This window comes from Lissotriton vulgaris, chromosome 3_1, assembly GCF_964263255.1.
Source record: "Lissotriton vulgaris chromosome 3_1, aLisVul1.2, whole genome shotgun sequence".
NCBI classification, from domain to species: domain Eukaryota; kingdom Metazoa; phylum Chordata; class Amphibia; order Caudata; family Salamandridae; genus Lissotriton; species Lissotriton vulgaris.
The window spans coordinates 1,030,549,772-1,030,569,313 of record NC_141689.1 but is presented as its reverse complement, the minus strand read 5'-3'; the positions used below and the strand labels follow the sequence as shown (position 1 = coordinate 1,030,569,313).

General features: G+C 47.3%; 1 long non-coding RNA gene across 1 annotated transcript; it reads left to right on the top strand.

The window, feature by feature from the left end:
• The first annotated feature begins 1,463 nt into the window (after positions 1–1,463).
• LOC147727340 (uncharacterized) lies at positions 1,464–18,177 on the top strand. The gene is made up of 3 exons (XR_015309322.1): positions 1,464–1,521; positions 18,004–18,074; positions 18,157–18,177. It is a non-coding gene; the product is annotated as an uncharacterized LOC147727340 (long non-coding RNA).
• The last annotated feature ends 1,365 nt before the right edge of the window (positions 18,178–19,542 follow it).

The following is a 19,542-nucleotide window of genomic DNA, read 5'->3' as shown; positions in this document are numbered from 1 at the left end:
TCATATCTACGAGGCGATGCAAGGTTCCCCTGCATGGCTTTGCATGGCCTCATAGATAAGGAGCAAGACAAAGCGCGCAAGTTGCTGCGTTGCCTTACACTATGTCAAGTAGGCATTCCATAGGCATTGCAGTAGATGTTCCAACGCAACACCCTTGGTTTCTGACGCTGCCCCAGATTTGTAAAACCAATTAAAGCTAGGGCAGCACCAAAGCCTTACGCCTCCTCACAGCAGGCCTAGTGAGGTGACATTTTTCATTTTTCCTTGTTTTTCCTCTTTCTATGTGTGTTCCTCTTTCTATGTGTGCTGCATTCTGCACATATTGCTGCCACAAGCACACACAGAAAGAGGAAAACCCCTCTCATAATATTTTTTAGCAGGAAGGTGCCCCTTCCTGTACAAAAACAATCCTGCCTATGTTGGCGTTAGGCAGCAATATGTGCGCCAACGCAGGGGAAAAGGACAGGAATGCACCATATTTCATAAATAAGGTGTATTCCTGCCCTTTCACATTGACGTAGGGCAGAAAAACAAGAAGATTTGTGGCGCCGCCCTACGCCAATGCCTTGTTAATGAGGCTCTTTATTTTAGCCACACCTTTGACTACGCCCCCATGCTCACTGACCTTTGGTTTGCGAAACTCTACTTAATTTATTTCCCCAATGTAAAAATGATTTGCTGTGGGAATTGATGGTGTTTATGGTTGTCGATAGTTGTCAATGATGAGGAGGACCAAGTTCTAGAAATTGTTGCCAGTAGGGGATTCTTACGCTTAGAATTTTTTGACAGTGGGTCACGGCATCAAAAAGTTGAAGACCTCTGCCTTAGAGAGTTTAATAGACATTTCAAGATGGCGTGGAAGTGGAACACCATCATTTAGCACTGTCTCCGAGTATCATGAGGATTGAAGTAAGAATAGCCTGATATTTGGACTTGTTACTCACTTTGAGTACTCAATAAGTGTCATTAATTATACATAGTGTAAAGTCATGGGGTGAACTACCGTTTTGTTTCTTTTTATGCTGTCAATGTAAATTGAACTATAACGTTACTCGTGATTTATGACCACTATGATGATTTGGTTGCACTGTTTGGTGACTCAGGTTAGATTGGCCCGCCTCTTAGACCTATAACTGAAAGGGCTGATATTTATTAACCACCTCCTTTGCAATATTTAATATAAAATGTGTGCAATCCGTAACTAAATAGTATACATGATTCTTCTATGATTTTATTACAGTAATTTCCCCTGATGTAAGACCTTGCTGCTGGAATGGCATTGCTGCTGATGGTGTCGGTTGAGTTGTTCCATGTCAGCGCCGACTTGGTGTGCAGTGGGATGGCGTTCCTCATGTAGGCGGCTGTTGGGTGTGTGGGCATTATCGATCCAGCCAGTCCTGCACTGCCTCCGGAGCATCAAAGAAAAGTGTATACAGGTTGTGGACCACCCTTAGCCTGGCAGGAAACATTAGTGCATAACTGAGGCCTTCTGATCATAGCTGTTTCTTTGCGTCTGGAAAGGTGAGTTCTGGGGCTGGATTGAAGTGTTTAGTCAGGGAAGAGCAGCACAGTTGCCTTGTCTATGATGATATTGGCTACTATCGCCTTGGTGGTGTGCCCGGGAGTAGGGGGAGAGTTGGTATCCAATATGTGCTTTCCACTGTGAACAGTGTGGCCAATCTTCTATTCACAGTTCTATTTCACAATGGATTAGGCCTCAGGTTTATTAAATTTGTGATATTATTGTATAACCAACCTGCAGCTAGAGTGAAAACTGGGGCTCTGATTTCTGACCCCACCGTGATTCATACAAGTACCTGACAAGGCTGCCCCCTCTCTCCTCTCCTCTTTTTATTAGCTATTGAGCCTTTGACCATTGCTATTCTTGCACACGGGTGTACCAGGAATATTCCACTGGGGGATGGCCTAAATTCTATGTCATTATATGCAGATGACCTGCTACTTTACTTGCAGGATGCTCACAGAAATCCCTCTGATTTAGCACCCATACTTCAAAAATGTGCAACACTTTCCTGGCTCAAAGTCAACTGGGAGAAATCATGTTTACTCATGTTTTTACTCCTTCTCTGCTTAAGTCTCAGGCTCCATCTTCTGTATTGGAGTTGCCTGCCCTACATGGCAACCTGTTACATTTAAGTACCTCGGCATCGGGTTTTACCACGACCCCGTTGACCTATTAGATGGTATTCTCACCAATGCAGTGTCCTCAATATGCTCGAACTAACTATTCTGGAGAACCCTTGCCCATCTGTCACTGGGAGGATGGCACTTGCTAAGATGGTCTTACTCCCCCACCGATTATCTCACTTCTTTAACCTTATCCTATATATCCCCAAATCATTTTACCACAAACTTAATAGGTTCACGGGGAATCTTCTCTGGCACAACACAAGGTGTAGAATGGCACTTCATCAGCTCAAATCTTTTTTTTCTCCGAAGTTTTGTATAGCGTAAACTCGACCCGTAGATATCAGGTATCAGAGCGCTTACCATGAGCACCCGTTGCGTTACATAAGGACACGTTTATTTTTTTTCTTAGGCAAGGGAAGATTAAGTGAATTGCCCAGAATCACAGAATGTTGAGCGTCATTGCCGAGACTCGAACCCGGTTCCCCAGATTTGAGGTTGACAGCCCTAGCTATTGGGCCACATCCTCTCCCCTCATTGCCAACCGTGGGAGGAGGTCTGGCTGTCCCTAACTTTGAGGATTACTACATGGCCTCTCAGTTACAATGGGTGGCCAGGAGGATATCGGGCTCCAGTTATCGGACACCGCTACCACCGCCCCACCCAGGGATCCCTCGCATATTCTGCATCTATTCCACCCTTGTTCCAAACAACAGACCCCAGTGCTTGTACTTTTACCAGTATCATGCTGCTGCTTTAAGCGCAGCCTTCTTATAACCAAAGCCACACATCCGTATGCATCTGCACATCTCTTGCTGGGCACTCTTAAGAGGAGACCAGGTTACTACTACAGAGAACTTGTCACCTCAAATGAAGTAGGTTTACATACACGGGGGGACCTCTACCACAATGGCACTCTTATGTCGTTTGATAAGGTGCTAATAGATAAGGGCCTCTCGCCTTGTCACTTTCTCCTCTGTAACTTGCTGCTTGGGGTGGTGTGCAGCAGGAAAGTCCTATGCATCTTGCCATCCACTACCATGTCATGGGCACAGGCTGCCACCTGACACACTGATTGGCTGTGTACACACGTGGTGCTCTCTCTGACCCCACTGCGCACTCGTTGAGGAACTGAATTAGTCACCCTTGTACAGACAAAGGATGGAGAAGCATGATGGAATACCTTGCCCTTATCCCACGCAGTTAAACTCACAAACATGTATGCCTGGTTATACAGTGAATCAGGACAGGCAGATCTCATAAATCCAAGTAGTGTCCTATATACTAATTAGTAAATTTGTGATGGGGTTGCCAGGGAAGAAATCCTTTCAGGACAAGAACCCTCATTCACCCGAAGGTGACATGCTTCACCTTTGGGTTCCCTCCTCACTCACCGGCTGCAAGGGCATTCGTCAGGGGTTGGAATAATAGTCACTCTGTGTCAAAGTTGAGATAATAAAATATACTGGCCACCAGGAGATAAAAGCGGCAAGGTTAGCGATTACCCATAAATAGTCTGGGTCTACCGTCTTTCTCTGTAGAGACAATAAAGTGACAGAGCCACCACTCGGTTTACAGAGATCCTTGCCAAATATTTAATCACACAGGGTGGAGATCATCAACACCACTGATGATATCCGCCTGGAAAATATCTATGCACGTATGGACCTGTGCTGAAGGGGCGTCTTTGTGTGGAGAGGACACACGTGCAGTCTCTGCAAATACATGTTAGCGAACATCTGGGACACGATCCTGGAGGACTTTCAGGCAACCATACAGTCTGTTGCCACATCTTGCAACCCAATTACGTCACTGCGCGTGGGCACTCAGAATGCTTGTACACCTGTAACCTGACACTCTCACTTATCCATTTCTGATAAATTTCTCCCTATTACCCCCTCATGAACCTATACACTAGTGCATATATCTATCTTATACACAAATCATGCTATATACTGTTCCCCTCCTTTTACCCCATGTGCTGAGGACTCCCCTTACCTAGTGTAGTGTCCTGCAAAGACACAGTCTAGTTGTTCTCCAGTGTAACCATACACTGTACACCCACCCACCACAGACGTCACTGGGTCAGGTGACGCTGCAAATAAAAGGACCCGAGCGCACGTGCTCACGCCAGAGTTCCACTCCACGACTGGTGTCCTGTGTTGTCATTTCCTTCACCATGTGGGCCTAGGGCCCATCACCACATTGGCGACGAGGCGGTAACGCTAGCCATGCGTGCCACGCTGTAAAACCCCGAAAAAGAGGAGGAGAGCATGCTGCTGTGCGAAGAACACCCCCCCTGCAACAAGTGACAACAAGCTGAGGCCCACGGGGCGTGTGCGAAGCCCCGGGCCGACACCGCGAAGCAGGAGGTGACTGGGAGCCCACCCCGCACCTCCAGTGCCCAGCGTGAGCCCCCAGCGTGGGTTGAAGAGGAGCGGACCGACCGGAGCCCACCCGGGTCGGCCGCAACACAGTGACATCACAGGGCCCCACCGGTGAAGAGCAGACCGACCGGAGCCCACCCGCTTCGGCCACCACTGACCCTCGCCACTGAGGGTCCAGGCGGAGCCCACCTGCGCTGAGGTAAAGGCCCGCAGGCCGGAGGTGAGCCGGGCGATATCGAATGCTTGGGGGGGGCGCGCAGGCCTGAAGTGACCCCTTGTCACTGAGTACAAGCGGAGCCCACCCGCTGTGACAGGAATGGAGTCGGCCGCGGCCGCCAGCAAGTGCACCGAAAGCAGAGCCTGCCCCGCATCTGAGGCACCGAGTTGCAGCCTAGACCTTCTGAGGCCTCAGGCGAAAGGGAAGATGCGAGGCCCCCCTAATTGCATATTGCGTCACAAGAAGTGACATCACAGAAAGCGACATTGCAGTACTATTGATCTTATTTGGCATCACGGAAGCTAACTAATGTGGATATCAGTAACATTGACAAAAAGTAGAGGGTGTTGAAAACAGATGAGCAAATATCAATTTATTATAAAAAGTAGATAAAATGAAATATTGCAATCAAACAACGTTGAGAGAATGAACACATAAAAACACAATTCCAGTGAAACATAAATAGAGTAACTCCAACTTTCTAGATTATTCCTGTTGAGTGGCTCCCTGATATTGATTCATTCAGGAAACGTCATGTAACCATCGGTGTGTTCAAAGTGGAAGTATGCTGCAGATTCAAGGGGTTTTCAAATCACTGTTTGTAGGAAGTGGTAGAGGCAGAATGGCAGGATTCTGATGACAATCCTCAAACTCCCCAAATAGACAGCCCCATTGTTGTTTATATTTGGAACTTTATGGTGTTGTCCAACTTGGGGAAAATTGGGGTAGGGGTAGGAATGGAAAAAAAGAAAGAAATTGCCATCTTCATTTCGTGTCCTGTACGCATCTGGAGGTCACTGGTCGAATCTGGCCTTTTCGCCTCCATCCTAATACAAACATATACATATAACAGGTTATCATTATTGTTATTCATTCATAACAAACTAAGAAATATTACAAGGCAACAACACAAGTGTAACACTTACCAGCTCCTTCAATGAGTAGTTGGTGTTGATCCTCTGAATGCATGGGGAGTGGACATGCTCCCAAATTTCAAAGGAAACAGAGGGTCAAGAAAACACAGCATACATTTCACAGCTGAATCTGCAGGAGGAACAAAACAGGATACATTAAGTTGAACTCTGAAAAATTACAAAGTAAAGAGCCCAATGAGTTCATTCTGACAGGACAATATTGAATAAGTAAACTTGTTGTGTCAAATCAGTATCTTGTGTGTAGCACTACATGCTAAAATGTGATCTTCCTAGCCTTTATTCTGCTAAAGGCATCAATCATTTCACTGTAGTCCAATGTTGCTGCAATATCTCCTTCTATTGAAAGAAGGGCCAATCCTGATAGTCGTTCCTGGGACATCGTTGAGCGTAAATAAGTCTTTATCAATTTGTGGCGTGAGAAACTGCGTTCGGCAGATGCTACTGTCACTGGAATTGTAATCAGAATTCTTAGGGCAAGCACACAGTTTGGATAGATGTCTTCCAATCTGTTAAAATAAATATACTGAAAAGCCTTTAACATGCCAAGTTTTTCAGGAAGACTTAAGCAAGAAAGGAAATCTCCTGAAACAGTTCAATCCCATCTATGTCTGAAGATATAGCTCCATCAGCTGAGCTGTCTGACAGAAGATGATGTAGATCATTGCAGTGCTTTTGTAGGGCTCCACTTTTCATGTCTTTTAAGCTGGAAATATTATAAAGAAAGCCAAATTGCTTTTGGTGATTTTTTAGCTGCTCAAATTGTCTGTCGATGCACACAATTGCTGTATCAACAAGAGCATTAAAAAACTTAATGCGAAATTGCTCTTTTGGGTCCATGATTGGCATGTCCGCTCCCTCATATCCAAACATTTTCTTTTTCTTAGATATTCTTCGATCACATTTGAATTCTTTTTGAATTTCCAATTCATCTGCAAGTTCATTTGCTGATATCAATGCAGCTGTAAATCCTTGATGGCGATACTTTGTTAAGAATATAAGTAGTTCCTGGACGTGTTTCACAGCTACATCAAGCTACATGTTCTCACTCTGCATCAGTTTACTGACTGTGTTGATTCTCATTAAAATATCATACCATATGATCAAACATAGGAGGAATTCATATGATTCAAGCTCTGATACTAGTGATGTTGCTTCACTTCTGGTTTTCACATCTTTATCCATTTCAGACACCTGCAGAAGTGCTTCAAGTATTAAACTCATCTGAAATCGGACCGCGTTGACGCTTTCCAGACGGCATTCCCACCGAGTAGCAGAGAGGCTTTTGAGGGAAAGGGTCACTCAAACTTCGTTTAATACATTCCATCTTTTTGTTGATGCAAAGAACAATGAGTAAAGTCGTTGAATAACACCAAAGAAGTTGGCAGCATATGTAGATGAAGCTGCAGCATCTCCCAGGACCAGGTTCCAATTGTGACAGGCGCACGGTGTAAAAAAAGCCTGTGTGTTCTCTTTTAAGATTCGAGCTTGCACGCTACTGTATTGCCCACGCATATTTGCACCATTGTCGTAAGCTTGCCCACGACAATCAGCAAGGGGTATTTTCAGTGCCTTCAGCTTGTGCAATAACGCATCAGTAAGAGCCAGACCACTTTGCTCTTCCAGGGGAATGAATCCAATGAAATGTTCCTCGATAGTTACACATCCATTTGTAGAACTGACGAATCTCACAATAAATGTCATCTGTTCGGTATAACTCAAATCAGGAGTACAGTCAAGAAGCACTGAGTAATATTTGGCTCTTCGGACACGCCGTAGAATTTCTTTGAGAACCATCTCAGACATCAGCTCAATCAATTCATTCTGAATGTGTTTGCCAAGATAATGTGTATGAATCTCCTTTGTGGTAACTCTGCGAACATGTTCCATCATAGCCGACTCAAATTTGCCTAAAAGTTGTATAAGCCCTAGGAAGTTGCCATTGTGGGGTTGGTTCAGCTGGTCAACACTGCCGCGGAATGCCAAGTTATGTTCTGCTAGGTACTGTGTAATTGCTAGGAGCCTCTCCAAGCCATTTCGCCAATGCATCTTCTCCTGCTGGATTTGAGCAAGGTTTTGCTTATCAATAGTGCATTCCTTCCGCAGTCGAAGTTCAAGCTCCTTCCACTCCCTAATATTTTTTAGTTGCTCCTGAGAAATTTCATGTTCATGTAAAAGCTGACCAAGATGATGCCAATCAGACAAACCGCTGCTCACAAGCTTAGTGTTAGTGAAGGAAGTGGTAAACAATTTGCAGCAGAAACAAAATACAGCATTTTTATACGTCGAATACACCAGCCACCGACGGTTAATTTGCTGACCTTTACTCATTTCTCTTTTGAAAAAAGTAGGTTTGAAGGATCGATTTTGGGAGTCACGTGGGAAATATTCACATGCATTACGTCCAGCCTGGGTAGGTCCTCTTTCTACTAGGTAGCAACGTATTCTATCGTCTTGAGTAGTAGGCCATTTCCCCGGGTCATCATCAATGTGGTGGAAAAACTTTTCAGTAGTTTTGATGGCAGTTTCATCGCTACCAGTCTCTGCCACTTTTACAATGTCCAGCTGCTGGGTATACTGGTTCTTTTCTCCACAATCATAATATTCAGATGGCATATTAATTGTGATGTTAACTTACTGTTGCACATCCGAGTTCTTTTGTATCTCTCCTTGGAGCTTGGAAGTGTCACTGGCTTTTTATTGCTGCTGGTCCTCTGGTTCCTGTTCTTGCAACTGTGATACCTGTCCTTCTGTAACTTGCTGATCATGTTCCTGATCACGTTGCTCGAAACTGGAGACTCTACTGTCTCTGTTAGTATTGATGTGTTTAGGATCTTGACCCAAGATGCTCTTCACCACTTAATTGTCGTACTGAATGAGCACACTAGTGGCAGTTGATGCTTGGTGCTGGTCCTGCGGGTTCTCTGGCTCCTGATTTTGGAACTGGGAGACTTCTGTGTTGGGGCTATTTTCCTTCTCATTGTGCATCCCTCTTCTCATAAATTTAAGTAGCGAATACCGCTGACTTTTATCTTCTTCAATCTGTTCCCGCTTCCTTTTCCTCTCGAATGCACCAGAGGCATGTTTCCGTCCATTGTCGCGGTCACGGCTTGCCATTTTTCCTTATGTTAAAAAGCTTGATCCTGTAGAATAAATGTAAAATTAAATTCCATATTAGATACTGAAATGGGAACAGGCAGTATGTGTACTATTTTCAAATATACAAGATACCTATCACAAAAATGGATAGGATTCTATTTAAATGGCAAATCAAAGCATGAAAAGTTAATCTTGTATCTGATATCCTATCCCCTACTACTTACCAATTAATATTATATACCCAGCCCAATCTAAAACATAATATGGTGCCTCCTACTGTACCTCCATAATTTTCAAACACTGTGGACAATATAAGTTGCTATGGCCCAATTTAATAAGACTGTACATTTTATCCAAAACATACTTCTCTCCTTCATGACCTACACAATAGAAAAAAGAAAGAAAAAAAACAGAAAAAGAAAGAGGCTACTGTTTGAGGAAGGTCCCTCAACGTTTCCTTCTTTTTATATTTTTGAAACTTAAAAGCGAAAATGCTCCTTTTATTATGGTACTATATGATTTTATCTTCCTCTTACATTGTTTTTTACTCTCGAAGTTGTATGATGTATTAGATTTTTCACCATTTGATTCTTAATTTTTATTCCTCGTTATTCTATGGATTTGTACTTCATGCTCCTTTTTATATTTCTGTACCATGTTTTCTCTTTCTATTTCAATAAAGCTTCCTAAACAAACCACTGGAGCGAATGGATAGAACTAGAGAAACCATTTGATGCTATAACAGGAAGAGCCAGCAAACTAGGGGTCCAGGATGTAGACGCACCGCACGGTGTTGGCTTCCTCGATTAGACCCTGGACCTGCTTCAGGGATGCGCATGCATGTGTGTGTATAAACTTCACACAATGCGTACTCATGCCATTAAAATGTCTTGGTTGGATAATGCACCTGCTACAGAGCAACAGAGGTTAAGTGACGTTCACCGATTTTGATCCCGGCAAGTTTACTTTGGGGTTAAAGTCTCACCTACTGGTCACAACATATTATACCCATAACAGTGCTCCTGGCGCTCATTTTTCTGGCTGCATGTAGGTACGCATGTGTGCAAACACCATAAAAAACCTACACACAATAAAAATGTTCAGTGCGGAGAGTGCTAACACAAACATCTGTGTATCATGCATAACGCAAACATGCATGCCCAGTTAAAGCTTAAGAGTCAAGTCAGAGAATTTATATAGCGCACTACCTACCCAGAGGGTCTCAAGGCGCTTAGAAAGGGGAGGAGGATTACTTGTCAAATATCCACGTTTTAAGTTGTTTTCTGAATGCTAGGTGGTTCTGGGTGAGGCGAAGGTAAGCGGGGAGTGAGTTCCATGTTTTAGCAGCCAGGTATGAGAAGGATCTGCCTCCCATGGTGGTCCTGTTGATGCGAGGTACAGTGGCGAGGGCTTGGTTGGAAGAACGTAGTTGGCGGGAGGGGGTGTAGAAGGACAGTCGTGAGTTGAGGCATTCTGGTCCGATGTCGTAGAGTGATTTGTGTGCGTGAGTTAGCAGTCGGAAAGTGATTCTCTTATTGACGGGTAGCCAGTGGAGGTCTTTCAGGTGACCGGAGATGTGTTCGTTGCGCGGGATGTCTAATATGATCCTGGCTGAGGCGTTTTGGATTCGTTGGAGTTTCTTCTGGAGTTTAGCGGTAGTACCTGCGTAGAGGGTGTTTCCGTAGTCCAGAGTTGATATACGGCTCGCAGAGGTGTGCTCTGATAGCCAGAAACCGGTCCTAGGATGCTTGATTCCGGTCCAGAGAAGACATGGCTTGGCAGTTCGGGCTGGACTGTTCTCATGAGGCACAGGGTCAATACTGATTTGCATATGGCCATATTTGAACTGGGGTGGCTTGGTGAGCAAAATAACGATGGATTAAACCCAGATCTGTGACTGGGGGTGAATGTTTTGCCATTGTGCAACATTCTGTCCATGATCTTGTGTGTTTGTTTTGCTGTTCACCTTATGTGGGAAGGGTCTGCCCAGACGTGGGTCCCTTGCTCACTAAGCCACTGGAGTCAAGCTATCCTGGCTGAAGACGGCTGATAGCCAGAAACCGGTCCTAAAATGCTTGATTCCGGTCCAGAGAAGACATGGCTTGGCAGTTCGGGCTGGACTGTTCCCATGAGGCACAGGGTCAAGACTGATTTGCAAATGGCCATGTTTAAACTGGGGTGGCTTGGTGAGCAAAACAACCATGGATTATACCCAGATCTGTGACTGGGGTGAATGTTTTGCCATTGTGCATCATTCCGTCCATCATCTTGTGTGTTTTGCTCTACGTCGCATAATACAGGTTACAGGTACAACCCCTGTAGGGTAACTAGCCTGGTTCGGTACCTGCTGCAGAGGTCTGTGTGTAAACTTTCGGTCACAAGTTCCGATACAAGTTAGAAAGCCCACCGCCATAAAACACTTGTTACAGTGATCTGTTTGTAACTACACACTACTCATCTGAATGCTAGCAGGACCACATCAGCCATTTTAACCTCTGAAAATAAACAAGAATAGTTCATTTGGACTGAGTAACAGCATTGGCTGATATAAATTGCTTGGTTGAGCTTTTATTATCTTATAAACAAAAGCAAATTTGTAACACCATTTCGTACCCAAAATTGCCTATTTTTTTTTTCTTCGAATTGGTATGTAACACACCAAGCATATTTAACCTATTCCTCAGCCCGTCTCTACGTGCCCCCCAAACTCAAACTCTCAAATACGTCTTTAAATGTTAAATATAAAAAGGAGTGAAAATGAGGGTTATTGAAGGGTAACAGATTCTAATGCGCAACGGAATCGCGTTGTGTAGAATTGACTTTTATAAGAAAAAAATGAGCAAATGGGAGTGAAAATCAGTAATTGCTGTTCTGAAGAGGGATTGGTGGAATGCACGACCACATAAACTCGAACAAAAATTCTCCGAACCCATGGTAATATACGAATGTTCGCTGTCAAGCCCTCCAAAAAGCTGACCACAAAATAAATGAAATCATTTTATCGATTCAGGATACAGCGCTGGAGGGCGCCATGTAAATACCCCTGTTTCTTTCCCGGTCGGAATCCATTCTATTGTGGGTGAAAGGTTTGAACTGTACAGGTGTGCCCCCACGCCTCTGATAAGGGGACCTAACGCAGGCCCCAACCCTTCAGGACCCCCCTCCCAGTCCAAGCCTAATGAATAAATACGAGATATGCGAGACTCGGGCCGCTTAACACACTCTGCAGGGGCCATATAGCTTTGTATTACCTTCTGCCCCTGACCCCAGTTTGTGTGCATGAGCAGCTACTTTGACGGGGGACAGGGGGGCTGCCTGTTGCTATCTCTACTTCACCGAGGCACCTAGGCTCCGTGCTTCCCTGAAGAATCCCGAATATCGCCGGCACATGCGACAGCTGCTGCCAGAGTCGGACTGGCCACCAGGGCAATCTAGCAGTGCCAGAAGGGCTAGTGTAACAGGTCAGTAAGCAGATCAGTTATTTTGGTGTTTGGGGTCAGTTTTAAGGTCTGGAGGAATTTTACTGTTAATTTCCCCAGTACCTCAAACATTGCCTGCAACAAGCACAAATGCGTGCAGTCTCCCATACAGTGCAAAACTCCATCAAAACTTGGATTTACAAGTTTAAAACTGCTCCGATGTGCAACGAGTCACACTTTCAGCTATCTGATAAGCTAATGGGGTCTCTTTTATTTTGGTTCCAGAGCCTATATTCTGTCCTAGTCCTGTGCTGTCTACTGCTTCCATGCCAAGGTAGCCCAGCCCCTGTCCACCTTTGCTTAACACGACAAGATGCCCCACCCTCTGGTCTCAAACATTCTGCTCAGTTAAGATAAGAGACACTGCCCTACAAAGATTCGATGTATAACAAAAGCCAGTTGATCTGGCTGCTACCTCCTCCCCTCACCCACCTCCTCTTACCTGTGTCCGGCTGGTGCTCGAAAGAAACAAAGGGGCCTCTGTTGCCTAGAAACAAAATGCAGAACCAGAGCCTAGAATGGCCGGTACTTAACCGAGGTGCTGCCCCGCCCCTGACATTGTGAGCCAACATAATTGCTGGCCCAGCTGTTTTGCCGCCCCCCCATTCTGTTTGCACCTTCCCCCACCTGTAATGTGATCAGGTGAGGCAGGGGGCCCTGTAGTGAGCTGTGAACGTGTGACCTTTCAAGGGGGCGCGAGGCCCCCTGTGGTTTGCCGATCGCGAGGCCCTGGGCGGCTGCCCACACTGCCCATGCCTAGCGCCGGTCCTGCCGAGTTGAGCCCCGACTGCAGCTCCGGCCCCTACTCCCGCCGCGCAGCATGTGACTGAAGCTGCTGCGGCGGGGAGTGTGTGAAAGAAGAAATGAAGCGGAGCCTACCCGCTATGAGGAGAACTGTTACCCCGCCGGAGAAAGCGCTAGGCCCTGCAGAACAAATGGCACGCGAAGCCGGACTGCCGTGATGCCGGCCGCCGCTGCCAAGTGCTGAAAGGGGAAGGAGCGAACGTGAAGACTCTGAGTGGTGCCCTGCCCCCCCAAAAAAAATCATCCCGAGTCTCTCCCGAAGCCTGCATGGCTCCCCGGTCAGTCCCGCACTGCTGGAGACGCAAAGCGGAAATAAACTTATCGGGGGAAGGGAGAAGGTGCTGCCGCCCAGTGTGAGGGCCTCCGAGGAGTAGTAGTGGCGCCCGAGGACACCGTGAGTGCGAGTGGGGCAGCAGGGGGTGGTAGTGCCCCAGGGACAGTGATCCAAGGAAAACGGCCAGAGCAGCCGCGAACACTGCAGACTACAAGGCCGACACCCCTCCCCCGCCGTCCCGCATATAGTATGCGAGGCTGCAGGAGAGGGAGGAAAGAGACAGACAAGTGAGGCGGTGGAAGGCCGTCCGGAGCAGCCGATCCCCACACATGTGTGGCCGCTAGGAGCAGTGCTAGCCCCCAGCCTTCATTCACTGTGAAAACATAGAGACACTGAAGTGGCAGCGCGAAAGCAATTTGGTCCGATGGAAGGCCGCGCCTGAAAAGCATTAGCAGCACAGCGACCCATGTGCAAGTATACCAAGCAGAGCCCACCCGCATTCACCTCGAGCCCCCCCCCTCCACCAACACCCGAACACCGAGCACTGTACGTGCCTCGAGCCCCTGCACCTCCTGAGGCCAGGAAACAGTCTGACTCAACACGGAGGAAAAGTTTGGGTGCAGAAAAGGGAGTGACTCACCAAAACCCCAAGAAACCCTCCGATGGTGATTCACCTACGCCGTGTGTCCTGTGATCTGCCGCCCCAGCAAGCAAGCTCCTCACCAGCAAAGTGCAAACAGCAACTCCAGATCTGATCAGCCGAGGCTCCTCCGTTCCCACCAGAAAGCAGGAAGCATCCAGACCACAGCAAACCCAGGCCCACGACAAAATCAAAGACAACGCTGCCATCTAGTGGCCACACGGACAAATCACAGGCAAGATAAGGGCTCCACACAAAAGAAAAAGCCTTGGACCAACCAATTACAGAGCTCAGCCTAAGACCAGCCCGCAGCAACGCAGGCCGAAGACTGCAACCACCAGGGTCATGGCGAAATGACTGACTGCAGCGCAAGGCCACCCTGGTGCACCAGGGTGTACAGAAGACACACCGCAGCGCAAGAGGCGGCGCAGGAATGCGCCACAAAGTACAAGGAAGGTCTGCAGCAAAAGTCTACAAAGAGCAGCAACCTGCCCGCCGCCACGTCCAAGGAAGTATACAAGCTACCACGCAGCCTGAGAGAAAAGGCGACGGCACAGAAGCGCAGGAACGCGCCACGAGTACAAGTACTCCACACCCGGAACTCCACACCCGCACGACAGGACCACACCGCACTGCGCCGGAACGTGCCAGGAGCGCCAGGAATCAAGAGCGCCAGAGTGATGCTGCACTGCGACACGCCAACGCCACGGGACAGCGCACAAAGGTCCCCAAGAGAGACAGCGACGTCTCGCAGCAACGAGAGCGCCATTGTCAGCACGCAAGGCGGCATGCACCAGCGATGCACCAGGAGCGGTGACGCAACCCTCCTCTGCGCAGACAAAGCGCGCCAACGCCAAACACTGTGACGGTGAACAGCGATCACACAGTGGAGACTGCCAAGCATATAACTGGACACCCAGAAGCACAAGAGACGGCGCCGGAAAGAACCAGAAGGAACGAAAGCACAAGGGCGCAGAATACGCGCCACGTGACAACAAGATGCCACTGCAAAAAGGGAGAGGAGCAAGTGGAGCGCCATCGCGCAAGTCCGGTACCACGGACAGTCACACGACATGACGCACCCAAACAAAAGAGCCGACCCGCCAAATGGTTGCACCCAAGCAAAGAAACCGACCCGCCAAATGGTCGCACCCAAGCAAAGAGTCGACCACCCAGTCTGGTCGCCGAAAGAAGCAGCAACCGAGAAGATGTGCGACGACTGGCCGAGTCACAAGAAGAGAAGATCACAGTGTCGGAGAGCCATGCCCAGACCAGAGAAAAACAGGTGGAGTGCACGCTGCCTGGAGAAGACTGGTTGAGAAGAGCAAGACAGTACGGTGACCAGACCGCGTCGCGAGATGGAACAGGGAGAAGAAGGGCGCGGCGCCACAAAGAAAGGGAAGAAGACAAGAAGCCAATTCGCCAGAGAATTGCAGAAGTGCCGCCGAAAAAGGAACCAAGGAAACCCGATGACCAAGAAGGGTGTCCCGATGAAAACAAAGGAAGTGATCAAGCAACAGGGAAGATACGACGGCAGGTCTAGTCACCGAGCCAAGAGAAGACAGTGTCCCACCGCATGGACAAGACCAAGGGGACGACATGTAGAGGGCCCGCTACATGGAGAAGCCTGGTTAGCAGGAGCAAGCAAGGAAAAAGACTGAACCGCGTCGAGAAAGAAGAGCGAGAACCACATTCAGCACACAGGAACATCGGTACTGTCCAAGGAGCATCGCACCATCCGTGTGGATCCCAGAAATCCCGACAACCTGCATTCGAGAAGACCAACCACCGAAGAACCGTATGGGTGCCCCGTGAACCTGGAGTTTGCCAAAGCAGAGCATACCTGAGCACTAGACAATCCACCCTTGTGGACTACACAATACTCTTCTGTGGCCCTGTCCGAAGTTCCACAGCGACCCGCACAGCCCACACAGTCACGTGGCAGCCCAGGGGACAAGGGCCTCGGCCGCATGTCCTGTGAGAGAGGAATCCGGATGGGAGAGGTGCAGCAGCGGCAGCTCCACGACAAGCAACAGAAGCACGAAGGCCCCAGGTGAACACCTGGCACCGAGAAACGGTCTGATGAAGACACTGAACCCATGTCCTAACGGCAAGACCGTACTGGCGAATGACATAAACTTCCCAAGGGCAACATGAGCGACTTGGCGGTGAGTCCTTTGGCAGTTCCTCAGCGACGCCTTTGCGCGGCTCATGCGAAGCCCCGCACGGTCCACCGGGTCCCATCATGTCCAGAAAGAGGGTCCTCCCAGCGACTCTAGTGAGAGAAGAGTCCAAGCAGGAGAGGCCAATCTTCGAGACTCCAGTGAGAGAGGAGTCCGGCAAGAAAGGCAAGTCGGACGTTACTTGGCCGGCAGGAGGTGTGAAAGCATCAAGATCAGCAAATCCAGAGAGAGACCTCTCGTGCCGCAGTCGTCTCCAACAACCAACAAGCGTTGTCCTTCACCAGGCTCGGAACACCGGTGAGACCCCTCAAGGGTCAATCCCATTCTGCTCCAGGTACCCCAAATGTTGAACAATCTACATAAGCGCAGCAAGACAAGGATGATCTGAAGTACACCGCTGAGGTGAAGCTCATCTGGCTGACTTTGTAATCCAGGAACTGTTCAACGTTCTCCCAGCCGATCGTCTGAAGAAAACCTGTTGGGGCTGTAAATTGTTATTATTCTGTTTTCTTGCAGGTTGGACATTTTGTTTTCTTTTCCCTGAACTTTGGGAGGGATGTAGTGTCCTGCAAAGACACAGTCTAGTTGTTCTCCAGTGTAACCATACACTGTACACCCACCCACCACAGACGTCACTGGATCAGGTGAGGCTGCAAATAAAAGGACCCGAGCGCACGTGCTCGAGGCCAGAGTTCCACTCCACGACTGGTGTCCTGTGTTGTCATTCCCTTCACCATGTGGGCCTAGGGCCCATCACCACACCTAGTAACGTCGCCTTCCTGAAGCCGACAACCTCATTTGGTTGTCAGGTTGCTTTTTTGCCTTTTGTTGTATATATTAGACATATTGAATCTCTGATTTCATAAATTTCTGTAAAAATGTACGGTTGGATACGAGACGCATATATGCTGGGCATTATTTGCCGACTTTGACTTGAGAACCAAGCTGAGAACCTATCTTGGGAGTGGCTGTTCTTGGGCAGGGTTTCCAGATGAGATTGGGGAAGACTAGAAAGCCTTTCTTTTGACAGTCTTGAGAGGGGCTATTTTCAGTTGGCCACTGTCTGAACTAGGAGACAATATCTGATCTTAGAGGTAGGTCATTATCTGAATGGGACTACAAAACTAGACAGTATTCTGAACTGATGGGGGCTTTATCTAATCTAGAAGGGCATTACTTGACTGGTGTTTTGTTGCAAAAATCCAACTTGTACTTTAATGGATACTCAGAAAATTGTAGACATCTACATTACAGGTCAGTTTGGATTCTTGAGCCCCCGTTGAGAAATTTCACAGTATTCTTTAAGATACAGCATTTACCAATATATGTTAAGGGTGACCACTAACCCTCCTTTAACCGTCTATGAATCCTACCAACTTTAGGAATGTTTACACTTTTACTAAGTCCCTCTTTGCTTTTTACTCTTTCTTCATCCTATGTAAAAGAATGCACAAGCTGCAAGTTTTCCTCTTGCTGAGACACCAACAAGACACCCTCAGGTTTGGACATGGGGCTAAATCTGTTATCCAGTTGAGTATCATGTTTCCAGGGATAATTCTAAATCATGTTTATAACAGCCACATATGCTTTCTGTTTTAATTTCTACATAATATTTGTTACTTGCCTCATTCTAATATACATGCAGTAGGCATTTAGTTTCCGTCTAGTCAGGTGTTTATCTCATGATGCGAGACTAATATAGCCTCCACATTATACACGCTTTGGTTTCGTCTTGAAATGTTTCACAGCGCAGACTTTGGTTTTTTTTCACTAAAAACAACCTCTGGATACCTTAATTGTTAACATGTATATTGTTATGTGTACTTTATTCACATTCCAGATTGGTGCTTACTGTGGCCTCTTTCTAAACATAATGCACACCGACTCTTACTCCAAAAGTTGGCTGTTTAGGTAAGACATAGTTGCAATTACTTTCTCTAGACATACTGTCTTTTACTTTACTAAATATCACCCATAATTTACCTTCTTTTAGTGTGGAATTCAAGGCGATTTTGCGCCAAGACTTGACATTTTCTCCACAATCTATACAAATTTAGAGGTAAGCTGTCCTGCTGTTTCTATCACATGGGATAGTTCTGAACTTATTTTGGAATCCCTTGACTATATAACCTAGCACACAGTACACTGGCTGTGTTTCCTCTCTAAACTACTCTGGTCCTATTAATGGCACATACTTTGATTCACTCCATAGGAGTTTATGAATATCACGTTATTATCTAATAGCCACCTGAGAATAAGTTCTTCGCTATAACGGAATGTTCTCTCTTTTTCTTTGTTCGTGCTTCATGATATTATCTCTCACCTTCTTTATAAATTGATCTGACCTCTATCCAAACCCAGGATTTGTGGTTCTTTCCATATCTTACAGACTTCTGCGTAGAATGTTCGAACATCTCTGTTATTTCCATGTGAGTTATCTAGTGTGGCTATTGTAAAGGGAAGCACGGCTAGGTAGAAGCAGGACCTCCCTTTTACGACTGGTGGAGTGCTGACTTTGCTTCCCCTCCCTCTTTGCACCATTGTCAGAGCAATTGGAACGAAGGAGTCAGCCCGTGGCTAGAGTCAGAGGACGGCTAGGAGGACTACACCTTTAAGGGGAGATTCTGGGAGGACGAGGACACGCCCCCTGATGACAACGGACGCCTTGGATTGGGTAAAAGTCAGGAACTCCAGAGTTTGGCGTGTGACGACACCCCGGTGGAGTTCAGAGGCGGCGTGTGGAGCGGAGCAGAAACGGACAGAGTTACAGAGACGAGAAGCGAGGACGAAGAGAGAAAGCTAGGAGGCCAATGGTTTCGCGGAAGCCGTGCCACACTCCCGAGGGAGGAGTGTGGCTGCAGCAGGTACGGCAGCGGTTTGCGGGGTTGGTCGGGAGACGGGATCCTCGGCTCCTTAATACCACGCGCTTGCCTATCTAAAACAGAGCAACTCCTCCCCATTATACCTTCCTCCCTCCTAGTGTAAAAACCCCACCATCACTCATTCCTACCTCACCACTCAGGCACTGAGACCTGTTTGTACAGCACCGTTTCACGGGTTTCCCCTCACTACCCCGGTTTCCCGTGGGCATCAGATAGTATACGAGGTTCCTGACAAGCTGTTCTCTCTGTCTCTCTGCACGATTTGGGAACTGCCTGAGGGAGGAACTAGAAGAGTACCAGGAACAAGAGGGACCACGAGGGAGAAGAGCGTGCCCTTAAGACCGGAGGTTGCATAACCGGAGCCATCGCCAACACTGATACCGCAGTTTTCCAGAGGGAGAGACTTACCACTCGTTCTAAAAAGACACTGTCTAAAATAAAACAGTACTTACCCCGATCTAGTCTACGGCCCCTTTCTGATACCCCGACACAGCTAT